General features: G+C 40.4%; 1 protein-coding gene across 3 annotated transcripts in view; it reads right to left on the bottom strand.

Moving 5' to 3' along the window:
* PRKG1 (protein kinase cGMP-dependent 1) overlaps positions 1-24,506 on the bottom strand; it is a 1,368,024-nt gene that overhangs the window by 1,078,915 nt on the left and 264,603 nt on the right.

Here is a 24,506-nt window from a genome sequence, read left to right as displayed (position 1 = left end):
TGTATTTGCAACATATGTAGTCTATTACATACACTATAGAGAAACTATCAGTATAACTGAAAGGAATGAGAAGGATTCAAAAAATAGAGTACAGCACAAGCAAAAATCCAGTAGGGTACAATACCTACACTGACAAATCCTCACAAAGGAGGGGTTGGTGCTGTGGTGCATTGATGACGCCGGCTCCCATATGAACGCCCATCCAAGTCCCAACTGTTCTGCCTCTGATTCAGCTCCTTGCTAATGTGCCTAAGAAGGGAGCAAAATATGGTCCAAGTACTTGAGCCCCTACCATCCATGTGGGAGAGCCAGATGGAATTCTAGGCTTCTGGGTTTGCCATGGACCAGTGCCAGGTATTGCGGTCATTTGGGGAATGAACCAGCAAATGGAAGATATCCTTCTCTCTCTTTTCTCTTCTCTCTCCTCTCTCTCCTCTCCTCTCTCCTCTCTCCTCTCTCTCTCTCCCCATCTTTTAAATAAATGAATGAATATTTAAAAAAAACTTCAAAATGGAGAAAATGAAAATGATAACGAGGTTTACAAACGCCCTTCTTAATAAATTGCTATTGATCTCATATTCTAACATCTAAGTAGCAGGTCACTAAATCAGAAATAGTAATGTAATAAGGACTTTCTGTTCCATGGAATGTCTTTTATCAATGGTGGTGTTTGGCTTGCACAGTGTTTTTCAGTGAAGTACAGTGCAGTTTCCAATGGAGTTGAAGAACCGGGGAATGGAGATGACCTGCAGTCGAACGTGCAGTCACCACCAGCCAAGTCAGTGGAGCCAGACTTGCCTCCACGGACGTCCTGGCTCTGCCATGATTTAATTCACATCTCAGGTCCTTGCCTGCCACATGAATAAAACAGGGATAGGACTACCTCCCAGGGTTACTGTAGAGGTGAAACGAAATAAGATCCTATGTGGAAATGACTTAGCAGAATTCTCTGCACATGGTAAAGACACTATAAGTGAGTATCATAGCTGCTGTTCTGAGGGTGTTTTTCATGAAAAAGTATACCTGTGAGATCTATCTGCTAAAGAGTATTCTTGACAAAAAATGCACATAGCCTCACTCTCATTGAAGCTTCAGATAAGAGCAGCTGGCTGTACATACAGGCATATATGATGTTTATATGTAGGTGTGTGTATATGTATATGCAGACTCACATCCATGTACATACATACATTATATGTTAGATTTTACACTGCATAAAATAAATGTATTTCAGAAAAACAAGCCAGATGTGTGAGCACCCAGCTAGGAGGACTAAAGAGCCCCAAACACTGTAAAATGTGGAACCAAATCTAAAAGCATCAAAATCACTCAAAGCAAGGAAGTGTATTCAAAAAGTAACCAACTGTTAAATGTGAAGTTCGGGTCAAGGAACAGTGATCTGACTAACACCGAGGAGGCTAACGCTATACAGAAATGTAAAATTTTTTCATGAAGAGAAATAAGGTCACAAAATATTGGATTCCAACACAGGGTGATGCTCCAATTACTGGCATTTGCCCACTGGAGAGATTTATGACTGTAATCATAAGAATGATGTCAAAGCAGCAAAGCATATTTGCTGAGCACTTACTACACGCCAGGAGCAATCCCCAGAGCTCTGACAAGTGAGTAGAGCATTCTCGTTCTGACTGTGAGAGCCACACCAATCATCAGGGCAGAAGCCTGGGCCCATCTCTTGCTGATGCAGCAGTGGCAGGCCATAGACACTCATAGGGGAGAAGGCAACATGCACAGCGGAAGGCAGAGGCCAGAGTGGCAGTAAAGCAAAGCTGGCATCAACTGGGCAAAAGCTGAGCAAGGAGCCTTAAAATAGACAAAAGGAAAGAAATTGACACTTTGTGCCACAAGGGTACTGGCATTGGTTCTCTTCCCTCTCTTTTGAAAACCTCTTCACAAACCCCAAACTGCAAAAACCATACAATCACTTACTTAGGATGTGTTTATAAAAAGAGCATATCTAAGGGGGCTGGCATTGTAGCATAGAGCGTTAAGCCTCTGTCTGTGGTACCAGCATCATATATGGGCACTGATTTGTGTCCTTGTTGCTCCTCTTCCAATCCAGCTCTCTGCTATGGCCTGGGAAAGCAGTGGGAGATGGCCCAACCTGCATGGGATAGCCAGAAGAAGCACCTGGCTTCAGATGGGTTCAGCTCTAGCTGTTGTGGCCATTTGGGGACTGAACCAATGGAGGGTAGACCTTTCTCTGTGTCTCTCCCTCTCTTGATGTCTATCTTTCAAATAAATAAATAAATAAAATCTTAAAAAGAAAATCAGATGCTCTGAATCTACAGATAAAGACGTAAGAATGGTCGAAGTAGCTGTCTCTGGACTGGTGACTGTCCTGCTGTATTTTTAAGTTATTGAAAAGAAACTATGCTGCAGAGATGGACAAACTGTTAGGTTTTATCTGGGGGAGCATATGCCATGTTCAGAGTTGTGGCCCTCGAAGCCTTGCACAGAAGCTGCATATCAAGAAATAGACTTGATTAGATCCCAACTGGGCTTCATGGCCACAGCTTAGTCTTCCCTGCTGTTTAACTGGTTTCTCCTTCTCTGGTCCCACCTTCCTGCCATAGAAATGTGAGCATACAGTAAGTCCAGCTTTCAGCTCTTTGTCTTTTTCCATGACTGCTATGGTAGATGTGTTATATCCACCAGCCTGGCATCCATCCCCCTCTCTGTGACAAAAGATCCCTTGTTTTCTTTAAATCTGTCCGCATCCTTACTCTCTTTTCAGGTTTTGTTTAAGTATATTTGGGTAGGCATTATGCTACACCTGATTCTAGAGATGAGCCTGGCTTATGAGAATCCCATTGATTGGTTTAGGGCTGGTGAATTGTTCTGATTTTTTTTCCAGGCAGAAAAAATCCTGGTATTTATTCAAGACTCAACAGAAAAGGCAAAATCTCTTTCTGCAGGGGTGGCTAAGTTAATAGAATGTGCCAGAAAAGCAAAGAGCTTACTTGAGGTGGGGGGGAAAAAAGCTAAAACAGAGCAAAGCTGAGTTGAAAGCAGAAATCCCTAACCATGAAAGCATATGAGGGTATTGATCCAGTCATGCCTAAAGCCAGCCATAGCCTTGAATAATTCTGTCACATGGCCCAGTACATTCAGTCTTTGAGTCAATTTCCAATAGATTTCTGTCACTTCCACTCCAAAGTATTCTAGTCAACAGTCTGATTTCCATTCAATAAATATGTATCGATATAAGCATATGCCAGGCATTTTGCTATGTGCTGTAAACCTCTGAGCCATACAGGATTTTGCTGCTCACCTGCACATGACATTCTCTCTAATCTATAACACCAGCTATGCAGTTTTTTACACACATTTCCATACCTCTAGCTGCTTGATGGACATCTATAAGCATCCCATTGATGCTGCAAACCAAAGCCATGCAACACAAAACTAATCATCTTATCTGAAAACAAAGAACTCTTCCCTGGTCATGGCTATTTCAGTTAATGGCCACATCATTTTTCAATCCTCATACCTAAGAATTTTGCTTTGAGGTATCCCAGCACCCTAGATTCAATCAATTATCTTGTCCTGCCAATAAATTCCTCAAAATTTAGCACATCTTTTTACTTCATGCCAATTTCTTTTATTTTACTTTTTTTTTAAATTTTGACCAATACTTGGGTTATTTTTTCTCTCTCATGTCTCATACTACCCATGGTTTTAAAATCAATCTCTGTAAATACTGATTACTTTAGTCACAATCCTGCCTTAACATTTCCACTGCCTCCCTAAAGTCCAGTAACTGAAGGCTCTCCACCTATTTTCCTACCTTCACTTCTTTCTATTCCTAATAACAAAATGTTTTCACCAAATGATGTATTCCTCCTAAAATAAACCTAACTATGGCTTCATGGATTAGTCTCCCTTCTTTCTACCTAAGTTGTACTCTTCGTTCAATTCCCAGTCCAAGCTGGCCTAGCTCTATGAATAGACTCCACTCACTAGAGTTCACTAAGCTTTAAGTTTTATGGCACTTATTCTCTGTGCTGCTCATTTGATACATGACATAGACTATCTCAAGATGTTATTTTTGTAGATACCAGACTATCTCAATAGGTGGGGTCATGTCAAGTTGTGACCTGAAATACAATATACTCACACTAGAACATGCAACAGTGCTTAAACCTATCCTATGATTACAGCACTGAACAATATCAGGTCTCATTCCTCTGTACAGCATCAGACTGCACCAAGAACAGAATGCCAAGAAAAAATGGACACTGTCCCTGCTTTTAGTACGTTTAGCAAAAGGGACAACTTACAATCAAGTATTTATATAAAAAGAATTTTTTAAAATCCTCTGTGAGGGGCCAACACTGTGGTATAGGAGGCTAAGCCTCCAACTGGGGCACCTGTATCCCTTATGGGCGTCAGTTCATGTCCAGGCTGCTCCTCTTCCAATCCAGGTCCCTGCGAATGAACCTGAGAAAGCAGTGGAAGATGGTCCAAGTGTTTGGGCCCCTGTACCTGTGTGAGAGACCTGGAAGAAGCTCCTGGCTGCTGGCTTTGCATTGGCCCAGCACTAAGCATTGCAGCCATCTGGGGAGTGAACTAGCAGATGGAAGACCACTCTCTCTGTCTTTAACTCTACCTCTCAAAATAAATAAATAAATAAATCTTAGAAAAAGAAGCTATCTATAAAAGGTTCTAAGAAGGAGAGGTCTATGATATTTGTGGAAAAAAAAAAACGTGGGTTTTTTTGCTTTTTTGTTTTGCTTGTTTTAGCTTTTATTGAACTTAAGACACTCCACTGGGTAAAAATCTTCCCCTATCTTCTAGTATAAGAATGAACAGCACAGAATGATTAAAATATTAAAACCACCAGGAAAATTTCATAAATGACATAAAAAATAATATTTTGGGCTAAAGGGTCCTGAGTAACTTGAACACATTAGAAGTCTTCTCTGGGCCAGTTTCCTGACCTGCAAAATGAAATGGAGCTATGACAAATGACTGTCTACACAATATCCATGGTTCCTTTCTTCTTTTCAAGGAAACCTGTTTTGTTCAGTTTACCATCCTACACCACAAGACTCAGGAGAGGGGCCAGTGATGTGGTGTAGGGGGTAAAACTGCTCTCCGCAGTGCCAGCATCCCATATGGACACCTATTCGAGTCCCGGCTGCTCCACTTCCAATCCAACTCTCTGTTATGGCCTGGGAAAGCAGTAGAAGATGGCCCAAGTCCTTGAGCCCCTGCACCCACGTGAGAGACCCAGAAGAAGCTCCTGGTTCCTGGCTTCAGATCAGCGGCTGCCGCTGTGGTCATCTGGGGAGTGAACCAGTAGATGGAAGACCTCTCTCTGCCTCTCCTTTTCTCTGTGTAACTCTGATTTAATAATAAATAAGTAAATCAAAAAAAAAAAAAAAAAGACTCAGGAGAAAGAGACCCTAAATCCACCTGCAGCATTGGTCAGCATCCCTTTACACAAATCACAGTAATTCTACCTCTCTGGTTGTGCACCAACCATGAAATGAGAGTACCTCTGCTGTGAAGCAGGAAAGGTGACTTCCTCCTGAAAAAGAAATGCAACAAAGCGCTGATCTTAAAGCTGCCTCTGCACGCTGGGGGACTGATTGCTGCCAGCCATTTTATTGACAATCTAAGCAGGAAACAAATGCTCTAAAGACACCAAAACCAAATCCCAGAGAACTTCAGGGGACCTGTCACACTGGGGCCAGTGGAACTCAGAAATCCTTATGAAGTGATGAATGTCCTTGTCTATGTTAGCTTAAGGAAGCCTAAGGCAGAGTTTCCCATTACCTGCAGCCAAAGGCAACCTGAGTGACACTCAAGAGACCCAGGACCACAAAAGCACTTGCAGTTCTACAATTACGTGTGTCTATCAGGGGTGGGTAACTCCTGCCTATGGGCCATACAAGCCCTGTGAAAGTATCTGGTCTAGCCAAGGCAACTGCAGGTGGGACTCAAAATTCAATAAATCTACAGCAGGTTAATTTTTAAGCTGATAATTTTGTATGGCCCATGAATGATGTTATAAATTACCAAATGGCCCTTGGCAGAAAAAAAGGTTCCTCACTTCTGATACATGACATCTCTTGGTATGAAAATATGAGCCATGAAGTCACTTTAATTTAAACATAAAAATAAAAGCATTCACTGAAGTGAAAGAAGTAGGCAATTCCCAACACTTCCCAAGAGAAAACATACAGAAAGACAGTATTCCGTTAATTATTTGATTTTTAGAATTCTGCATGTTTACATAAATTATCATCACTGCTTATATTTGCCACTGAATATTGATTTAATTCAAGATAAAACATTAAGAAACAGTGGAGGGCCACAACACTATTGAACAAACTATTTATCATGTTCTTTAAAATCAGCACTTTCATTTGCAGTGTAAAAACAGAAATTACACAAATTTCAACTAATCAAATTGATGCTATTATTTGGAACATTCTATGCTGTTTCATTTCCTTCATTCCATCAAAAATCCACACTCATATGGCGTTATCATTCTAGGCCACAGAACATGCCAACCATCCATATTTCTACGCTTCCTATCCCTCAGGTAATACACGCTTGGTTTCAGTGCAAATTCCACCTTTTCTCCCCACATCACTTCTTTATTTATCATCAGTGTAAAGAAATAAATAATGAGTTTTACATTACCTAAAATCAGTATCAATATAAATTAACCTATCCCACGGCAATTAGGTACTTTAGCTTAATTAGGTACAAATTCAAATCCCCTAAGGAGAAGCATCGAGTTGATTAATCTTGTATCACAGAGCTTTTTGCTGGTGTGGATGATGCTGTCATTGTTCTACTAATCCAGGATTCTAAATCCACCCCTTAGATTGGTTTATTTACTCTTATTCAACTGCCTGGTGGAAAGGCTGAACAGAAAGGCCAATTTAGTGCTCTATAAGAAGGTTTGGATCAGACTGAGTACTTAGTCTGTAATTCAATAATTTCCCTTAAAACTATACAAAAATCTAATTTTTTGCACAATAACAAATACATTGGCTACTGCTATGAATGAAAATGCAAATTAGATTATTTATAGCTGTTCTAAATATATGGGGAAAAAGCTGATTTTTCCTAGGACAACTACGTTAGAATACTTACAAACTTATAAATCTAAAGAAATACTTAGAAAAATGAATCACTGTTTTAACCACAGAATTTCTTTTAATGATCTAGTCAAACCCAAATCGTAAAATCTAAATATGACATATGTAACACCCAGTTATGATCTTACATTAGTTTCCTTTGCAACTGCTACTTAGTTGAAACAAAGTTCATGACGACAAATTGTCAACTTCATCCATAATGATCACAGTTTGTGCTGCACTTTCAAAAACATGGCAGAACTTTTCTTCTGAGCTGTTTGATTTGTAACACAGAAACAATACACAACTGCTGACATCACAGATGCCTTCAAGTAAGAAAAGCAACTGCAAATCTTTTGATGCATATAAATTCCTAACTCCCTTGACACAATACATTGGGGATTGACAAAGATTAAAGGGTGGCAAAACTCTATAACGTTTTCCATCTGATGGAGATGGCTGAGTTCTGACCACCTCTGCGCCTCTGTGATAATAATGAGTTGAAGCATTGGTTTTGAGAGGCTTCAAAGGGAACATGAAATACCATATGGCAGACAAAAGTCTTCTCGGTCTGTGACCAATTCTGACTTCTCTGAGACTCACTGACAAGGTTCAGAAAGTAGAATCTTCACATAATTGTCTAGGAGATGAATGAAATATGTAACATCCAACTCAGTGGTTAAATAAAATTCTTTTATCTCACAAACTAGTCATCTCGTGATCAAAAGAGAGGTCTACTGGGAAAATAAAAGGAGTTTTTTTCCCCAAGGACAAATTAAGCCAGGGAAGGAAAATTTGCTTATCCAATGAAACCGCCTCACAAAGCAGCACCATTCAAATATCACCAGCACCCTAGACTTACAAGTAATCAAAATGCTCATGATTTCTGGTTTTCGAATCTCTGGGAATATTTACTGAAACAGTCTCCCTTTCTAGAATATGGTTTTCTGAGAAGGTACATGACTTCTGTTGCCTTTAGCAACACAGTGCTGTACCTTACACAAATCTAAATGAAAATACTTTCATGATTTCTAGAGACTCTCTGCTTTGACATACTAATGCTAAAACCTGGACCTATCTGATGGATGGAAAACCTAAAAAAGAACAGTCTTTTGCTAGTGCAATGCACCAAACTGGTGTGGAGGGCCTGCCCTGAAGTCTGTCAGTGATTTTAACTCAATGGGCCAGCCTGGTGGGTCAGTTTGATAATCAGGCATGGCTCATCTCCTGCCAGATTCCCTTTTATTTTATCAAAATCATTCCCTTCTTCTGTTTTGTCCAGTAATGAGCTTCCCCTCCATTCCAGACATCACCCCAGGGGCTTTAATATGCTTTCTGTTTAACCTTCAAGATAACAGTAGAGTGCATTGTTTACTTCCACTTAAAGGATAAAGAACCTGCAATTCAGAACAACCCAATATAAAACAGCTAATTGTTAAGATTCAGATTTGAACTCAAGTCTATCTGGTTAGAAACTGAATGTGTCAGAGCCAGCACTGTGGCTCAGTGGATAAAGCTATATCCTATATAGGTGGTGGTTCATGTTCTGGTTGCTCCACTTCCCATCCAGCTCCCTGTTAACAGCCTGGGGATAGCAGAAGAAAATGATCCAAGTGTTTGGGCCACTGCCACCCACACGGGAGACCAAGATGAAGCTTCTGGCTCCTGGCTTTGGCCTGGTCATCTAGGGAGTGAGCCAGCAGAACAAAGATCTCTATCTCTCCCAAACTCTTTCAAATAAATAAATCAATCTTAAAAAAAAAAAAAAAAGGAATTGGATGTGTCTCCCCCCACACTACACTGCCAACACATATTGAAGTCCATGAGGGAAATTGTCATGTAAAGAGTTAAAAGGATGGTAATCTAAACTGTCACTACTTTAGAGACTAGAATGGAACTTATCAAGTTACTATTTTTTCTTTTGTCTTTTCACTATAATAATGAAAGAAGTTTCTGTGTTCAGATTAGATACAGAGTTGATCCATTCACTGGAGATCTGACAAAGTCAAAAAATGATATTTATTATTATCACTTTTTGATCCATTATAAAGAAACAGTTTTCATATGTGAGTTTAAAAACCAACACTGAATATTTGATGTTTTTACATATGTAGAGTAAAAACACTGCTAAATCATTGGAATCTATTCAACAGATCACAAGTATTATTTTACTGGAGGGACCAGATGGAAATTTCAGCACTGGGTAACTGCCTAATACAAGACCACCAGGAAGCATTTGCATGTGTGAACCAGGAAACTTCCACATTTTCATCCTTTCTGTGTTTCTAAAGATTTCTTTATATATGCAGAGCCCTATTTAATTACTACTCCATGATCTGTAATACAAATGTCCTTAGTGACATGGAGCATAACTTTGAGAAATAAAACATGCAAATATAAAAGAACTACACACTTCAGCTAGTTGCTTGGTAGATACAATGAGCTGGTCCAATTGGAAATGAAATACAGCCTTCCAAGTGGCTTTTATTTTTTTCAGTATTAATTTTATATTTATTTGAGAGACAGAGAAAGAAAGCACACTATCCCATCCTCTGGTTCACTGCTCAAATTCCTTCAACAGCCAGAGTTGAGCTGAGTCAAAGCCAGGAGCTAGAAACTCAATCCAGGTCTCCAACATGGGTGACAGGCACTCAATAACTTGAACCATCACTGCTGTGTCCAAGGCAGTGATGTAAACTAGAATCAGGAGCTAGAACCAGGTATACAACGTGGCACTCCTCTGTGAGAAGGGGGCACCTTAACCACCAGGTTAAATGTCTACCCCTACCAATCAAGTGGTATTTTCTCCTATAGACCAACCAATGCACACAAAGAATTAAAGGCTGCTAAAATGCTTTGAAGAAGAATCACACTTAGCAGAGAAAGGATGATACACAACTTTCTGCCAAGGCTTGATTATGCTCAGGTACAGAAGCAACTATAAGAGAGCCTTGGCAATTTATGAAACAAGTACATGGTCAGCTTAAAGGGAAGCATGGCACAACTCTACATTGAAGTATTAAATGCATGCAATGCATATTTGTCTCAACTCCCCACCCTTGCCAATTGCTTAAATCAGTTCTAGACAAAAAGTATTGACTTGCTGTCTATCCTGTGTTTAACACCATGAGAAATCTACTATAAAGGGTAAAACACACGGATTCAAGCGTACCTGTGAAGCAGTCAGAAAACTGTCCCTTATTTAAGATTTAGTGCTGCAATAAATCTTCAGGGAATGTGAAGTCTGTCTAGAAAGATGAGTGGGAGCAGTAATGTGAAAAGAGATTGGGCACTGCAGTTAAGAACTCCATATATGTATTCCCTCAGCGCCTCAACTTTCTCGCCTATACAATAGGCATGACAGTAGTAGCATCAATACAGGGCATGGGACTGGGAGAGACAGGGCATAGTAAGAGCTTTGCACACTATGTGATCCATACTCATTCTTCAACATCCTCCCCCTCTTTTCATACTATTACAACAGTGGAGTAAAGGGTCTTGGACAGCCCACCAAAGGCACTATGCTTCCCATCCCTTCTCTACTCCTGCACAATTCTTTTTTATCACAGACAGACTTCTGCACAGCCATTTGTCGGCAGCAGGAAGGCAAAGCACTTTCCTAAGCTGAGAAATACACAAACTTCCAGAGAGAAGGGAAAATGTGTTCCTGACTGCTTTGGAGAAGAGAATTCCAGAAAGCCTCCTTGCTTCCTGTAGTAAGCTGAGAGAGGATCCCGGATTTCTCAGAGAGAAATCAGCTGACAAAGTCATCCATCAAAGTCTGAGAGTGCTTTAGGGAATTCACCCATCTCCATAAAAGGCCTATGCCTTTCCATGACAGGTTATTCCATCATTCTGAAACACTCTTCACATTTTTCCACCAGTTAACCTTATTTTCAGATCAGCAGTCCAATTCAGACTTCAGGCACTCATTCACTCTTAGTTCTCAGTACCATATGAATTGATGTGCTGCAAACTATCAGTTTTTCATACAGGTTTCCTAGCATTGCTCAATCTCCGGTCTCACCATGAGCAATGCAAGCTGAAATGTCTACCCCTTCCCAAGCTATGCTTACTGAACTGGCCTTCTGCCAAAACTGTGTAGGGCATGGTACGGCGTAAAACCAGGGCATTTTTGGAATGGGAGGAACAAACTTCACTCTGTCACTTGCTGCCTATGACACTCATAGATGCCAGCAACTTTTCCAGGATTTCCTTCCGAGTTTCTTCTTCTGAAAACAAAATACTCCAATTATTGAGAATTACATAAACTGAATATATTCTAGCATATGAAGCATTATCCAGCATAAGGTGTAACTTATGCTTTAAATCGACTTAGGCACTATATGATATTTTAGAATACATAATTATATATTTTTCATCTGGAACACAGAGATGATAAATATGCCCCATCTCTAGAATGTATACTCTACAACCACAGGAATATCTGTCATGTTCACCGGTCTGCAGAAACACTGGAGAGAGCCTCACACACACGAGATGCTGGATCACTACTGCTGAACGAGTGAATTTAGAATATGCTGCCGCTGTGACTTTTGTAAAAGAATCGGTTTTTCATTTATAGTCTGTCTTCATTGCTAAAGGAAATCAAATGATCTTGCAAACAAAATTTTGAAAAACCAAGTCTAGCCAGCGCTGCGGCTCAATAGGCTAATTCTCCACCTGCAGCGCTGGCACACTGGGTTCTAGTCCCGGTCAGAGCGCCGGCTTCTGTCCCGGTTGCCCCTCTTCCAGACCAGCTCTCTGCTGTGGCCAGGGAGTGCAGAGGAGGATGGCCCAAGTGCTTGGGCCCTGCACCCGCATGGGAAACCAGGAGAAGCACCTGGTTCCTGCCTTTGGATCAGCGCGGTGCGCCGGCCGCAGCGTGCTGGCCACGGCGGCCATTGGAGGGTGAACCAACGGCAAAGGAAGACCTTTCTCTCTGTCTCTCTCTCTCTCACTGTCTACTCTGCCTGTCCAAAAAAAAAAAAAAAAAAGTCTAACACTGTTAGAGTTCAAACCACTACTAAGAAATGTGTTTTGATTAAAAAACAAAAATTGGGGCTGGTGTTGTGGCGTAGTGGGTAAAGCCAACACCAGCAGACATCCCATATGGGTGCTAGTTCGAGCCTTGGCTGCCCCATTTCCAATGCAGCTCCCTGCTGATGGCCTGGGAAAAGCAGTGGAAGATGGTCCAAGTGCTTGAGCTCCTGCATCCATGTGGGAGTACTGGAGGAAGCTCCTGGTTCCTGGCTTTGGCCTGGCCCAGTCTTGGCCCTTGCAGCCATCTGGAGAGTAAACCCCCAAAAGCAGGATCTCTCTCTGCTTCTCCCTCTCTCTGTAACTCTATATGCCTTTCAGATAAAGAAATAAATATTTATAAAAAAAAAATTAATCATAATTTACTGCCATAATCAAAAGAGTAATAATAATGTATAAGCATTTATAAATACCAAACAATAAATGACACTTTCCAGATTTCTATTTTTTACATATTGTTTTGAAAATTCCTATTACCTTAACCTTTTCTGGCACATACTATTTGTCAAAATATTTTTCAAATTAATATGAAGGTGTATTTTAATTCTGGTAATACTACAATATATGAAATGCCTATTTACATTTCTTTGGGTCCATGGGAATTTTTTTCCTAATTTTTCCTTAAAAAATATTCTTAGAAATTCTGTATTAGACCCTTTTTAGCTAAATTTTGTCTGTCATTTTATGTAGAAAATTATTTGAAAACATGGGTTAAGCATGACAGCTATTTTAAACAGTGTTAACTGCCTACCTCTCCTATTTAAAACAAAAACTGTTATTATTATGCACTTTTCAAAATAAATAATCCATTTGCATTTCTATTGTTCTTAATCCCTCTTGATTCAGATAAAATTTTATCTTTGAGTGCTCTTTAATTTTGTCTTTAATTTGGCCTGTATCTGTGCTACTCAATTACTAATCCCTCACACCAGTTAACAGTTACATCATGTTAAGGACATGGAGGGGTGCGTGAAAGCAAGCAAAAAAATAAAGCAGAATTTGAATTAACTTAAGTGAGGCATTTTCCCTTAGTTGCAATGATCACTGGCTAATCTGTACATTCTATATAATCATTTGTATGTTGATTTGTTACATTTTAGTTTGTAATAGTGAATAAAATTCAGAACTTCAGATTTGTTTTTTTCTATGGAACTACAGCATTTCATACTTTCTAATAAAAATAGATACAGGTCAACAAAGCTCTGTAACCAGAGTTTCCTTGTCTGAAAAACAAACAAGATTTAACTACTCTCTAACATGCTAGAATACTACAAATCTGATTTTACCACTGACTTCTTTCCTGCAACTGCAGATGCACTCAGCCAGGAGAAGGTGGGAAACTGGATGTTTCCTAATATCATATGTAAGAATGCACAGGCCTGTTCTAATCACAGGTGGAAAAGAACTTTTTTCAGTAAAACACTGACATTAAAAGGCAAACTATGCTCTCTCAAGCCACATCCTATCAACATTTTGATCTATTTGATATAAAAGCTAGAAGAAACAAGGTCTGGAAGATCTGTATGCATGGATATTTATTTTCTACATATTTTTAAATATGCAGCTGGGAATTAAGATCTATGGGATGTGTCCTATGGATGCTAGGCGCCTAATACCACATTTGGGAGCAACCCGTAAAGCTTCAGCAATTCAGTCCAGTTTTTCACCAGGCACAAATCAGTTCAATTCAATTCCTTCTGGCTTTCTACCTGCATGTTCATTTAAACCCTTCTGCAATTATAGCTGTTGGATACTGCCCCCTTCACTTTATTTTCACCCTTGTCATCTTTGTTATCATTCAAAGTAATGATGATTTATATGAATTTAAGTATCCAGTCACACACTGAAGATAACATGAAACTGTGAAGAAAATGGACAAAATGAAGCAAGATGTTCACACAGGTATAAGATGGAAATTAGTCAATGGTCAGGCTAAAAGTACAAAAAGATGATTCAATTTGGAGTCTAAAAAAAATGGTAAAAATTGGGGCAGGCCTTTGGCCTGGCAGTTAAGGTAACTGTCAAGATGTGCATATCCCATATCAGACTTCCTGGTTTCACTTTCCAATTTCTTGCTAATGTGCACCCTGGGGGGCAGTGGAGACAGTTTAAGTAGTTGGGTGCTTGCCTTCTCTGTGGTAGAATTAACTGCATTCCCAGGTCACAGTGTCTGCAGCCTTTGGAGAGTGTACCAGCAGATGAAAATTCTTTCTCTTGCTTTGCCTCTCAATTTTTTAAAAGATCTATTTATTTATTTTTTGAAAGGCAGAGGTAGAGAGACCAAGAGAGATCTTCCATCCACCGTTTCACTCCCTAAATGGCTGCAACAGCTGGGTCTGGGTCAGGCGGAAGCCAAGAACCAGGAGCTCCATCTGGATTTCCCACATGAGTGCAGGGGCCCAAGGACTTGGGCCATCTTCCATTGCTTTCCCAGGCACACTAGCAGGGAGCTGGATCCGAAGTGGAGAAGCCAGGACTCAAACCAGTGCCCATATGGGATCCCAGCACTGCAGGCAGCGGCTTTACCCGCTACGCCACAGCATCAGCCCCTGAAATAAATTTTTTAAAATACATGAAAGAATGGAAGGCAAGAGAAACAGGAGGGAGGGAACAGGTCATCAGAACAAAAGTCAGGGCAAGAAATTGGATGTATGAGATATGCAAGATATTATATATCAGTAGGGACCCACTTGCTCATCCATTCACATACATTCATTCAACAAATTTAGCAGGTGCCTACTCTGAGACTACACTGTGGTAAACAAGCTCTTGTTCTTAGGGTGATTAGCAGAAAAGGCAAACAAGTTTTGTTATGTAAATATTCATTAAATTGCCAACAGTTTTGTTATATGTATTCATTCAATTATCAGGGGTATAAAGTTCAACAAATAATTATTTAAACTGAATATTTCACTGAAAATAATGTTTGCCACCGTTTTCTCCCTATTTCCTTCTCTTCACACGTATCTTAAAATAACCAAGAAATATATTTTACTTATGTAGTTCTTTTTCTGATTTAAAATGGACATCTAAGTTCCACAAACACACTTAATTCCTCCTCCTTCTTGTATTTCAGAATAACATATTATTGGTTAAAAACAGGAAATTAGCCAGATACACTACAGTAATAAAACCTGTCAGTATATTTGAAACATTTCATCAAAGCACTGAAAACTTATTGTGTTATAAGCCAAATTTGACCGACAGAAATAACGTGGTGCTTTTGTCTTCTGCTTCTCCACTCTCATTCGCTATCTCATAAGTCATGTGAGAACCGTACATTTACTGTCCCATTCATCTTGCTGTACAACTACCTCCCTATTCTCCTTCTCTTCTCTTACAGTGATATCTTTCTTTTGGTCTCAAATGCAGCATCCACAAATGCATGTTCATGAAACAAACCCAGACCATAGAAATGTTGCTTTTTGCTCATAAGGTATAAAAATGTTCATTGCATTAGCTATCAATATTTAAGCACTGAGAGATCTCACACAACTGTCCCAATGCCCAGGTCATCTTGAAAGTAGGAAGATTTGGCTATAGAGTATCAACAAGGAGCTGAAAGTTACTATGACTAGCAGTGATCAAGAATTCTCCAACTCACCACTGCCCCAGCTGCCTGACTCTGAGGCCAAGAGTCTGCCAGCTGGCATTTATTTTCATGCTTGTATCACTGTTCTATTATTATTATTTTTTTTTATTTTTTTAATTTTTTTTGACAGGCAGAGTGGACAGTGAGAGAGAGAGACAGAGAGAAAGGTCTTCCTTTGCCGTTGGTTCACCCTCCAATGGCCGCCGCGGCTGGCGCGCTGCGGCCGGTGCACCGCGCTGATCCGATGGCAGGAGCCAGGAGCCAGGTGCTTTTCCTGGTCTCCCATGGGGTGCAGGGCCCAAGCACCTGGGCCATCCTCCACTGCACTCCCTGGCCACAGCAGAGGGCTGGCCTGGAAGAGGGGCAACCGGAACAGAATCCGGCACCCCAACCGGGACTAGAACCCGGTGTGCCGGCGCCGCAAGGCGGAGGATTAGCCTATTGAGCCGCGGCGCCGGCCCTGTTCTATTATTAGAAAATATTTCCAGTACAAATATCTGCCAGAAAAGCTGAAAAATAAAAATTAATCAAATCAACTCATTCCTTTCTTTTTTATGCTAAAGTTAGCAAGCTTTGTCTGGAAAGGGCCAGAGAGTAAGTATTTGAGGCTTTCCTGGCCATTCTGTCACTATCTAAATTATTCAGTTCTGCTACTGCATTGCAGAAGTCATCATGCACAGTATGTAAATGAACAGGGCTAAGTTCCAATAAAACTTTATTTACAAAAGCAGGAGGCAGGTTGGATATGGGCCATAATGTCCAGAATCCTGCTATCCATTACCTGCATGGATGCACTAGGCACATGAGTTTTGCAACCTCTGCCCTAACTCCTTTTCAGCTTCATTACTGGTCAAACCCATTTGGTTTTCACTTTCTTTTTCATCTTACTTTGAACTCCTTTGTTAGTGTTAGTATTACCATTGAATTTGTAAATTTTCTGGCCAAGGGAAAGTCACTCTGTCTTGGGCAGCTGTAAGTGTGTATCTCAAGGATAGTGGAACAGTAGGGACATGGGTACACTGTCTGCTCCCTTTTCAACATCTTCGATGCTTCCAAACGAAATAACGCACTGATACCAATTTCCTGGTTTTCCTATTTGCCCTCACCTGTGTCACCTGCAAATTATCTGCTGAAGTCATTCTTGACTGTTGGTTATTTTCTAGGCATAATTCTTGCTTTGGCTCTTAATTGCTTTGATCATGTTGCCTACTGTCTAGGGCAGGAGATTAGTTTAAGGAGAATCCAGGATTTACTGAAATCCTATCTTTGTCCTAAGACCTTCCCAACTCCATCAGTTGTGGTTAAGGTGTTTAGCACCAGTGTTTCCTTAGCACTTATTATTGTTACAGCACATGCAACTGGCAATTCTTTTAGGTCAAAATGGTCAAATACTGGCAACCTAACAAATTCTGCTTAATATGTTAGATATCTTTTTTCAAAAAAAGATTTATTATTTTATTTGAAAGTCAAAGTTACACAGAGACAGAAGGAGAGGCAGAGACAGAGAGAGAAAGAGGTCTTCTATCCTCTGGCTCACTCCCCAACTGGCCGCAACAGCTGGAGCTGTGATCTGAAACCAGGAGCCAGGAGCTTCCCCCAGGGTCTCCCAAATTGGTGCAGGAGCCCAAGGACTTGGGCCATCTTCCCATGTTTTCCCAAGCCATAACAGAGAGCTGGACCGGAAGTGGAGCCACCAGGACTTGAACCGACGCCCATATGGGATACCTGCACTACAGGCGGCAGCTTCACCCACTACACCACAATGCTGGTATATGTCTTATACCATTTTAATATGGCCTACTCCACTCATTGAAGGCAGAGATTGTGCGTTTCATTTGGTTACTCTCCCAGGTGTCTAACACAATACGATGCTCAAAGAGAAGGATCTAGAAACACTGTTGAACGGACACAGAGAACTGGGGGAAAAAAAAAAACTCAGCATTAACACAGTAAGGAACACTGTGTGCACATTTCTAAACCCTGTTTTGCTGCTAGTACAGAGATGGCCTTAATTCCTGACCCAGATGACTTCGATTTATAAAAATAACACTTATAGGGTAAGAAAAGAGAGCAGAATTGTAGTTGAACGATGCACGGGCATTTCTCTGACTGCTGACATTCTGTTACAGTCACCAGCAAACAGGGGCCCAGATGTCGCTCCACAATTAAGTCAATTTCAACCTGAAATACTGTGAAACTCCTGTGGCTAGAGGAAGTTGCTGGTATTCAGAGTAGAAAATTCTAATTTAGTAAAATGTGTGATGTTTGATGGGCTGTCTTCTATCCTTAAGTTCTTCTTTTCAATCTGAGAGCAAAACAGACATCTGTTGGCAGTACAGGGCTTGCCACATTTCTGTTGCTAAGCAAAGAGAAGCCAGGGAGAAGCAGAAAAGCTGAAGGCCTGTGAATCAGGGGCAGTAAAATTCTAATCACCTCTTGGTGTTATGCTTGACTGCCCTGCTGGGGGAGGGAAGGCAGCGCCTGAATTGGTATGTCCAGAGGCTCAGGAACATAGTCCCTGTAATTCACAAAGGCAAAGGCTGCCACTGTGAAGTTCGCAGTTAAAAAGATAGGATCTCAGTTGTAGGAAAGAAATGATAAGGTAACCTCAAGCAACCTCAATGAGCTCTCCAACATTTTTTCCAATAAGTGGTTATTAAATGGCTATATAATAGAAAAACTGTGTCTAGTCTCTTCTAAAAGGATGTTAATATCATCTTTTATCTTAAGAAAGCTTTTATTACAACTTGGCTAAAATGTAAAATCATTTTTTTCTTTAATTTGAAAATATATGTTTGAAATCTACGAAGGAATATTGGAACCTGACTGTACTTCATTCCCTTTAGGTCCTTTAGGGCATTTTGAAGGAAAATTAAAACAAGTCCTGTGAATTCTTTTTAAAGAGAGACTCCACGGTGGGGTGGGGTGGGGTGGGGCAGTATTGGTAGAAGGAGAAGCAACAGTCTGTGAATAATCCCTAAATAAGCATTATGTAGGTTGCATATTCCCCGAGAGATAAGCATGAAAGCAGGAAGGATGCTGTAATTTCAGGTTAACCACAACAAACTATTATCCTGAAATTCACCTTGACAACAGGAGTGGTGGCAAGGGAACAAATTCAGATGTTCGACTTTCTTAATTTTGATTGAACACAATAAAGAAAATGAAGATCTTTTTAAATTACTAATAACATTTGATTAGCCCCATAGGTATTATTTGTCATATAAAGTAGTGATGATACATTTTTGAAGTAGTCATGTTGTTCTTTTCTGGGAATCTTTATTAACTGTATTACTATAGAATCAGAATCAGAATCAAAATGGAGGGAGTGTGGCTAAAAGCTAATTGCAGATCTCTTGCTTCTGTACATATTAGCTTTTCTTGCTAATGGCTAAGGGTATATCTTATGAAACTATGTGGGCACAAATTCCCAGGAACTAGGTTGACCGAAATGTGTCCTTCACTGTTATCTTACCACCATGTCTTGGATCTGTTATTGGGTTTGTTCTTGTTAACTGTTACCTTACAACCACATTCTGGTTTTCCTTTTTATGGTTCACTGCATACTAGGGGTCTGGTTCAAAATTGTGAGCCCTAGTGGACAGAATACTATAAAAAGCTGTTTAACCTACTGTTGGGGGCCGCACTCTGGTAAGGAGTCCAGGTCGGTGGCCGGTCCCCATCGGTTACCTTGCCTCTCATTTGTCTCTCATTTGCTTCTCATTTTCAGTAAGATTCATGTGTGACTGTCACTGGTTTCTGTAACACTCTATTTTAGCTGACAAGTGGATGCAACATTATTGTGTCTCAAAGAAACAAGACATTTGAACACTAGATCCAGAAAGAACTAAACCAACTAATTAAAAAAAAAACTCAATGATTACGTTTGTTTGAGAAGAACTATGTCATACTCTGACTATCTTCTAAGAATAATTTATTTGCCAAAGAAATGGAAAAAAAATATTGAAAGATTTACCAAGAAGATAGGAAAGGGAAATATAATAATTCAAACATGGTCCACTCTGCCTGTCAAAACCAAAAAAAAAAAAAAAAAAAAAAGAATTCAAACATGGGCAGGAGTTTTGCACTAGTGGTTACTCTGCACTTGGGATACTTGCATCCCATACTCAAGTACCCAAGTTAAATTCTCAGCTCTGCTCCCAACTTCAGTTTCCCACTAGTACACATTCTGGGAGGTAGCACGTGATGGCTCAAGCAGTTTCTATCCTAGCCATCCATGAAGGAGCTCTGGTTTGAATTCCAGCCTCCTGGTTTTGTTTGGCCTGGCCTCACTCCAAACTGTTGTGAGAATTTGAGGGGTGAACCAGTAGATGGGAATTCTGTTTCTCTCCTCCCTCTCTTTGTCTGCCTATCCAGTAAATAAATAAACAATTGACTTTTTAAAAAAAGAATTCAGGGAACTGAGGTTGTGATGTAACAGGTAAAATTGCTAGCTATGACACCAGCATTTCATAGGAGTGCTGGTTAGAGTCCTAGTTGTTCCATTTCCAATCCAACTCATTGCTAATGGCCTCAGAAAAGCAGCAAAAGATAATCAAAACACTTGGGCCCCTGCCACCCATGTGAAAGACTTAGATGAAACTCCTGGCTCCTAGCTTTGGCCTGGCCGAGCCCTACCCATTGCTGCCATCTGTGGGTGAACCAGAGGATGGAAGACCTCTCTCTGTGTCTCTCTCTATCTCTGCAATTCTGTCTTTCAAATAAATAAATACATCTTTTAGAAACAATATTTAAATAAAAAATAATTCAAACAATATTCTCCTGCAAGTACTGGCTCTGTTTCCATCCCTACTTCCAGAGAAACATATCTACTGACATCATCAACTAATTAGCATTTCCAAGTCCATTCAAGTATTAGCAGCAGGTCCATACTTCTTGTTTACCAGTATATTGGAAGAGACATTGCCAAATGCTCACAGACGTAATAGGGGATTAAACTGCCCGGGTCACAGTTATAGTACATCAGAAAAGTTCTTTTAATGAGGGCTTTGGAAAGCAATAAATCAAAGATGGGGGGAAGAAAAGATGATGTCCAGATGAGAAAAAAAAGACTTCCATAGGTCCCTGTGCAGGTGACAGGCCTAGGCAGGAGCAGGGACATTGAGGGGTGGGACCAACCAGTTGGTCGATCAGAGAAATGGTAGGAAACAATAATCCCGTTCTGGTTGTAGGAGTTGATCTTACCCCTCTGCCCACTGGGCCAGTACTGGTGACTAACTCTGAGATTCTGCACTATTCCTCATTAATTCCCTTAAAATATGTGCATACATGAAGAATCCCTTTATGAATCTCTCCTCACATTTTCCTGTTTAATCTATTTCCTGTGGTGTCCCTTACTGGTAGATAATCTAAGTCATGAAAGAAAGGATTAATGGAGCCACGATAAAAGGCCCTCCAACGCACCATCAGAAGCCTCCCAGCTAGATGATGCCTACCAAATAACTGGTTCCAAGGCAATCTCAGTGTACCGGCATCACATCCACATTTTTGTTCCCAAGTTTGTCAACAAAGACCTTGTCAAATACTCACAAAAATACAGTATGTGAGATGAGGTCTATGCTATATATGTTGTACTGTGTCTCTAGCCTCTGCATCTACTTTACTTTTTTCCAAAAGCAAAATGCAATCACTTTAGTGTGCACTTTCTAGGATGATTGGTAGTGATCATTGCGAAATCATCTTAAAGTTCACTCTGTTTGCATTAATGGATCCCAGACGCCTGCCCATGATTGATATCACAATACTATCTAATTTACGTAGAAATTGGCCTTGAGTTTCTTTTATAAAGTTATATGAATTTGGGGCCAATTATAATTTTCTGTTTCTCCCCCATTCTTCATAGTTCTATAAAGTTATATACATCAATAGAGTATTGCATTTAGTCCATTATATAATTAACTTGTCTTACATTTCTTTTACCCTACCTAGACTGCAAACCCTTGAAGGCTAAGATCATACCTTATTTATCTCAATATCAATATCATTGCTGGCACCTATAAAGATGTCAGGGTATTAGGGATGCATAACAACAGCTCACTGAACTGAATTTAAACCACCAACATGCTGTTTTCAAATTTCCTCATATCCTTGGGCTGCACTTTCTTCTCCCTAGTATTATATATCATCCAATCCAATATTTATTACTTTTGATAGAGAAGTTGTTAAGTGTTGGGAGAAGACAAGGGAAGTATGACTCCTCCTGAGAGGGGCTTATGGCAGAATCATCTCTTCACTTTCTATCTTCTGCTTTTGAACCTAGTTACAAAGCTTTTTTTCATCATTAGCATTTTCAGCCTTGGACTTATTTCCTAAGGCCTCTAACACTTGTGCTTAGCTACCCAGCTCTTGCCCCAGATTCTGGTCTTTTCTCCTCTGTGTACTTATTAGAGAACTTCTCTACCAGTCATTCACATATAGGGCAACTTTCTCTCGCCTTCCTCATCACAATCCACCCTTCTTATTCTGTTTGAATTTCAGTTCTGAGAGCCTCCCAACTTATTCAGCACCCTTTTGTTTCAGGCCAAACTGTTATATTAGCCAAGGACTTTTTTTTTTTCTGGCCAGCAAAGAGGGCAAAAACCATTCTCCACTGACAATGATGTAGAACTTTGGGATCCAGAGTTTTGAATACAGCTCATGCAAATAAAGCAAGTTTTGAAACTGGATTTTAACTACTGGCAAGTTGACTTGAAGGAGTGTTTTTATTAGCTCAGGCAGGACTTCCTGAGGTCTCAGGGTGGCATGGGGCAGAGAGAAAGAAGAAATTTTTTCTCTGCATCTGAAGTCCCAAAAGTTGTCAAAATGGGGCAAAAAGAGAGGATCTGGTGAAAGTGTAAGTGACAACAATGACAATCTAAAACAAAGTCTGTGTTGTAAATTGTGACATGTGCTGTCACTTGCTAGTTGGGTTTGCAAGGTTCACCTGTAAAGCTACTTCCTCCTAGCACTGGGCTAAAGTGAAGAGAACAGAATTCCAGTCCTAACTCACTGCTAAATTTTGCCACTAAAACACTCTACTCTGGAGCCTTCAGTTTCCTCCTACTAAATTATGTGATTATCTTTCCTCCTCTTAAAATTATGTGAGTAAATGTTTGCTAACATCTTCCTCAGCTCTGATTTTCAATGATTCCCCAAAAGAAGCAATTAGCTAAAGAGGTGCTCTTTTGGACTGGAGTGAATGAGCTAGCTCCATTCGGTGCCGGTGCCACTGCCATTGTCCTGGAGTAGAGCCTTAAAAATAAGTCAATAAAACCATAGCCTGTGAATGAAGAACAGAGTTCCAACAATAGGGAGATTTGAGTTCAAATTCTTGCTTTTTTTTAATTTAAAAAATCATTAGTTGAGAAACAGAAAGAATATTCTCATCTGCCAGTTCACTCCTCAGTGGCCTGCAAATCATAAAGGCTTGTCCAGGGAGAAGGAGGGAACTGGAAATGCATGCTACGGGTAGCAGGGACCCAACTACTTCAGACATCACTACTTCCCTCTGGGGCTCAAGTTAGCAGAAAGCTAGAATAAGAAGCAGAGGCAGGACTTGAACCCAGCCATTAAACCATCTCCACTGCTAGGCTTCAAATGCCCAACCCTAAGTTCAAATGCTGACTGTGCCACTTACTAACTGTGCATCGGGCTAAACATGCCAAAGTCCAGTTTCCTCATCTGTAAAGTAAGGATTCCTACATGTGGGGAGCAACTGGGAGCAACTCGGACTAGACTAAGTTACTGGAATTAAGACTTATTCTATGCATCTGCTTTTCCACAATATGGCGCTGAGAAGGGAAACAGCTTCTACACAGCTGCCTCCAGTTCAACCAATAAACTGTAGGACCTGCTCCTGATTGGAGGAGAGCAGCGTACTCAGCGTGTGGATAGCCGAGTTGGGATTGGTGGAAGAGGACTATAAAGGAGGAGAGAGACAACATGCACCAGGAACATCTAAGAGGAACATCTAAGGGGAACACCTGTGCAGCCCCCGAGAGAGCCGGCCAGCGGTGTGCCGCTCCCCCGCAGAAGTGGGGAACGTGGCAGGGGGAACCGCCCTTCCACGGAGGTGGAAGGGCCAGTAGCCAACCCGGGAAGAACCAGCAGCAAACCCGGGGAGGGCCGAGCAGACGAAAGAACAGCGCAGGGTCCTGTGTCATTCCTCCACGAAGATGGGGAGCGACACTACAAAACTTACTTAAATGAGGTTGTTGTGAGGCTTAAATGACTATACACATACAGTACCCAGCTCATTAAGTGACTGAAAATTCTCAGCAGATGTAGCAAAATAAATGCAACTAGAAATAAAAATTAATTAAGACACAAGAGTCCTGGACAGGTCATACCTAGAAAAAGTAAAGACTCTTATTGTTTCTTTAAAGAAAACAACTCCAAATCTAGCATAATTCTGATCCAGAATCTAAGCCTTAGATCTCTAAGAGGGCAGCACTTTTATTGTTTCAGTCTCTTATTCCTTTTTTGTCAACTACCAGGGAAGTTTTGGCATTTTCCATCTGGCTATGCAATGGAGTTCTATCAAACTGCTTGTGGTACTTCACAGATCTCTACGTGATTTTTGTCTTATCTAGAGATATTTTTTATTAAGTAAATACAAAACACTTGCTTGCAAACATTTTCTTAGACATTTAAGAGGCATGCTAATTTCAAAGACCTACTGATCAGAAAAACACATAAAATAGCTGATTTTGTTACAGGAAAGTATGAAAAGACATATTAAAAACACAAAATGC

Source organism: Oryctolagus cuniculus, chromosome 15, assembly GCF_051225735.1.
Source record: "Oryctolagus cuniculus isolate XC-2025 breed Fujian yellow rabbit chromosome 15, ASM5122573v1, whole genome shotgun sequence".
NCBI lineage: Eukaryota > Metazoa > Chordata > Mammalia > Lagomorpha > Leporidae > Oryctolagus > Oryctolagus cuniculus.
The sequence above is the reverse complement of the archived record's forward strand: the minus strand, read 5'-3'. Positions and strand labels throughout refer to the sequence as shown.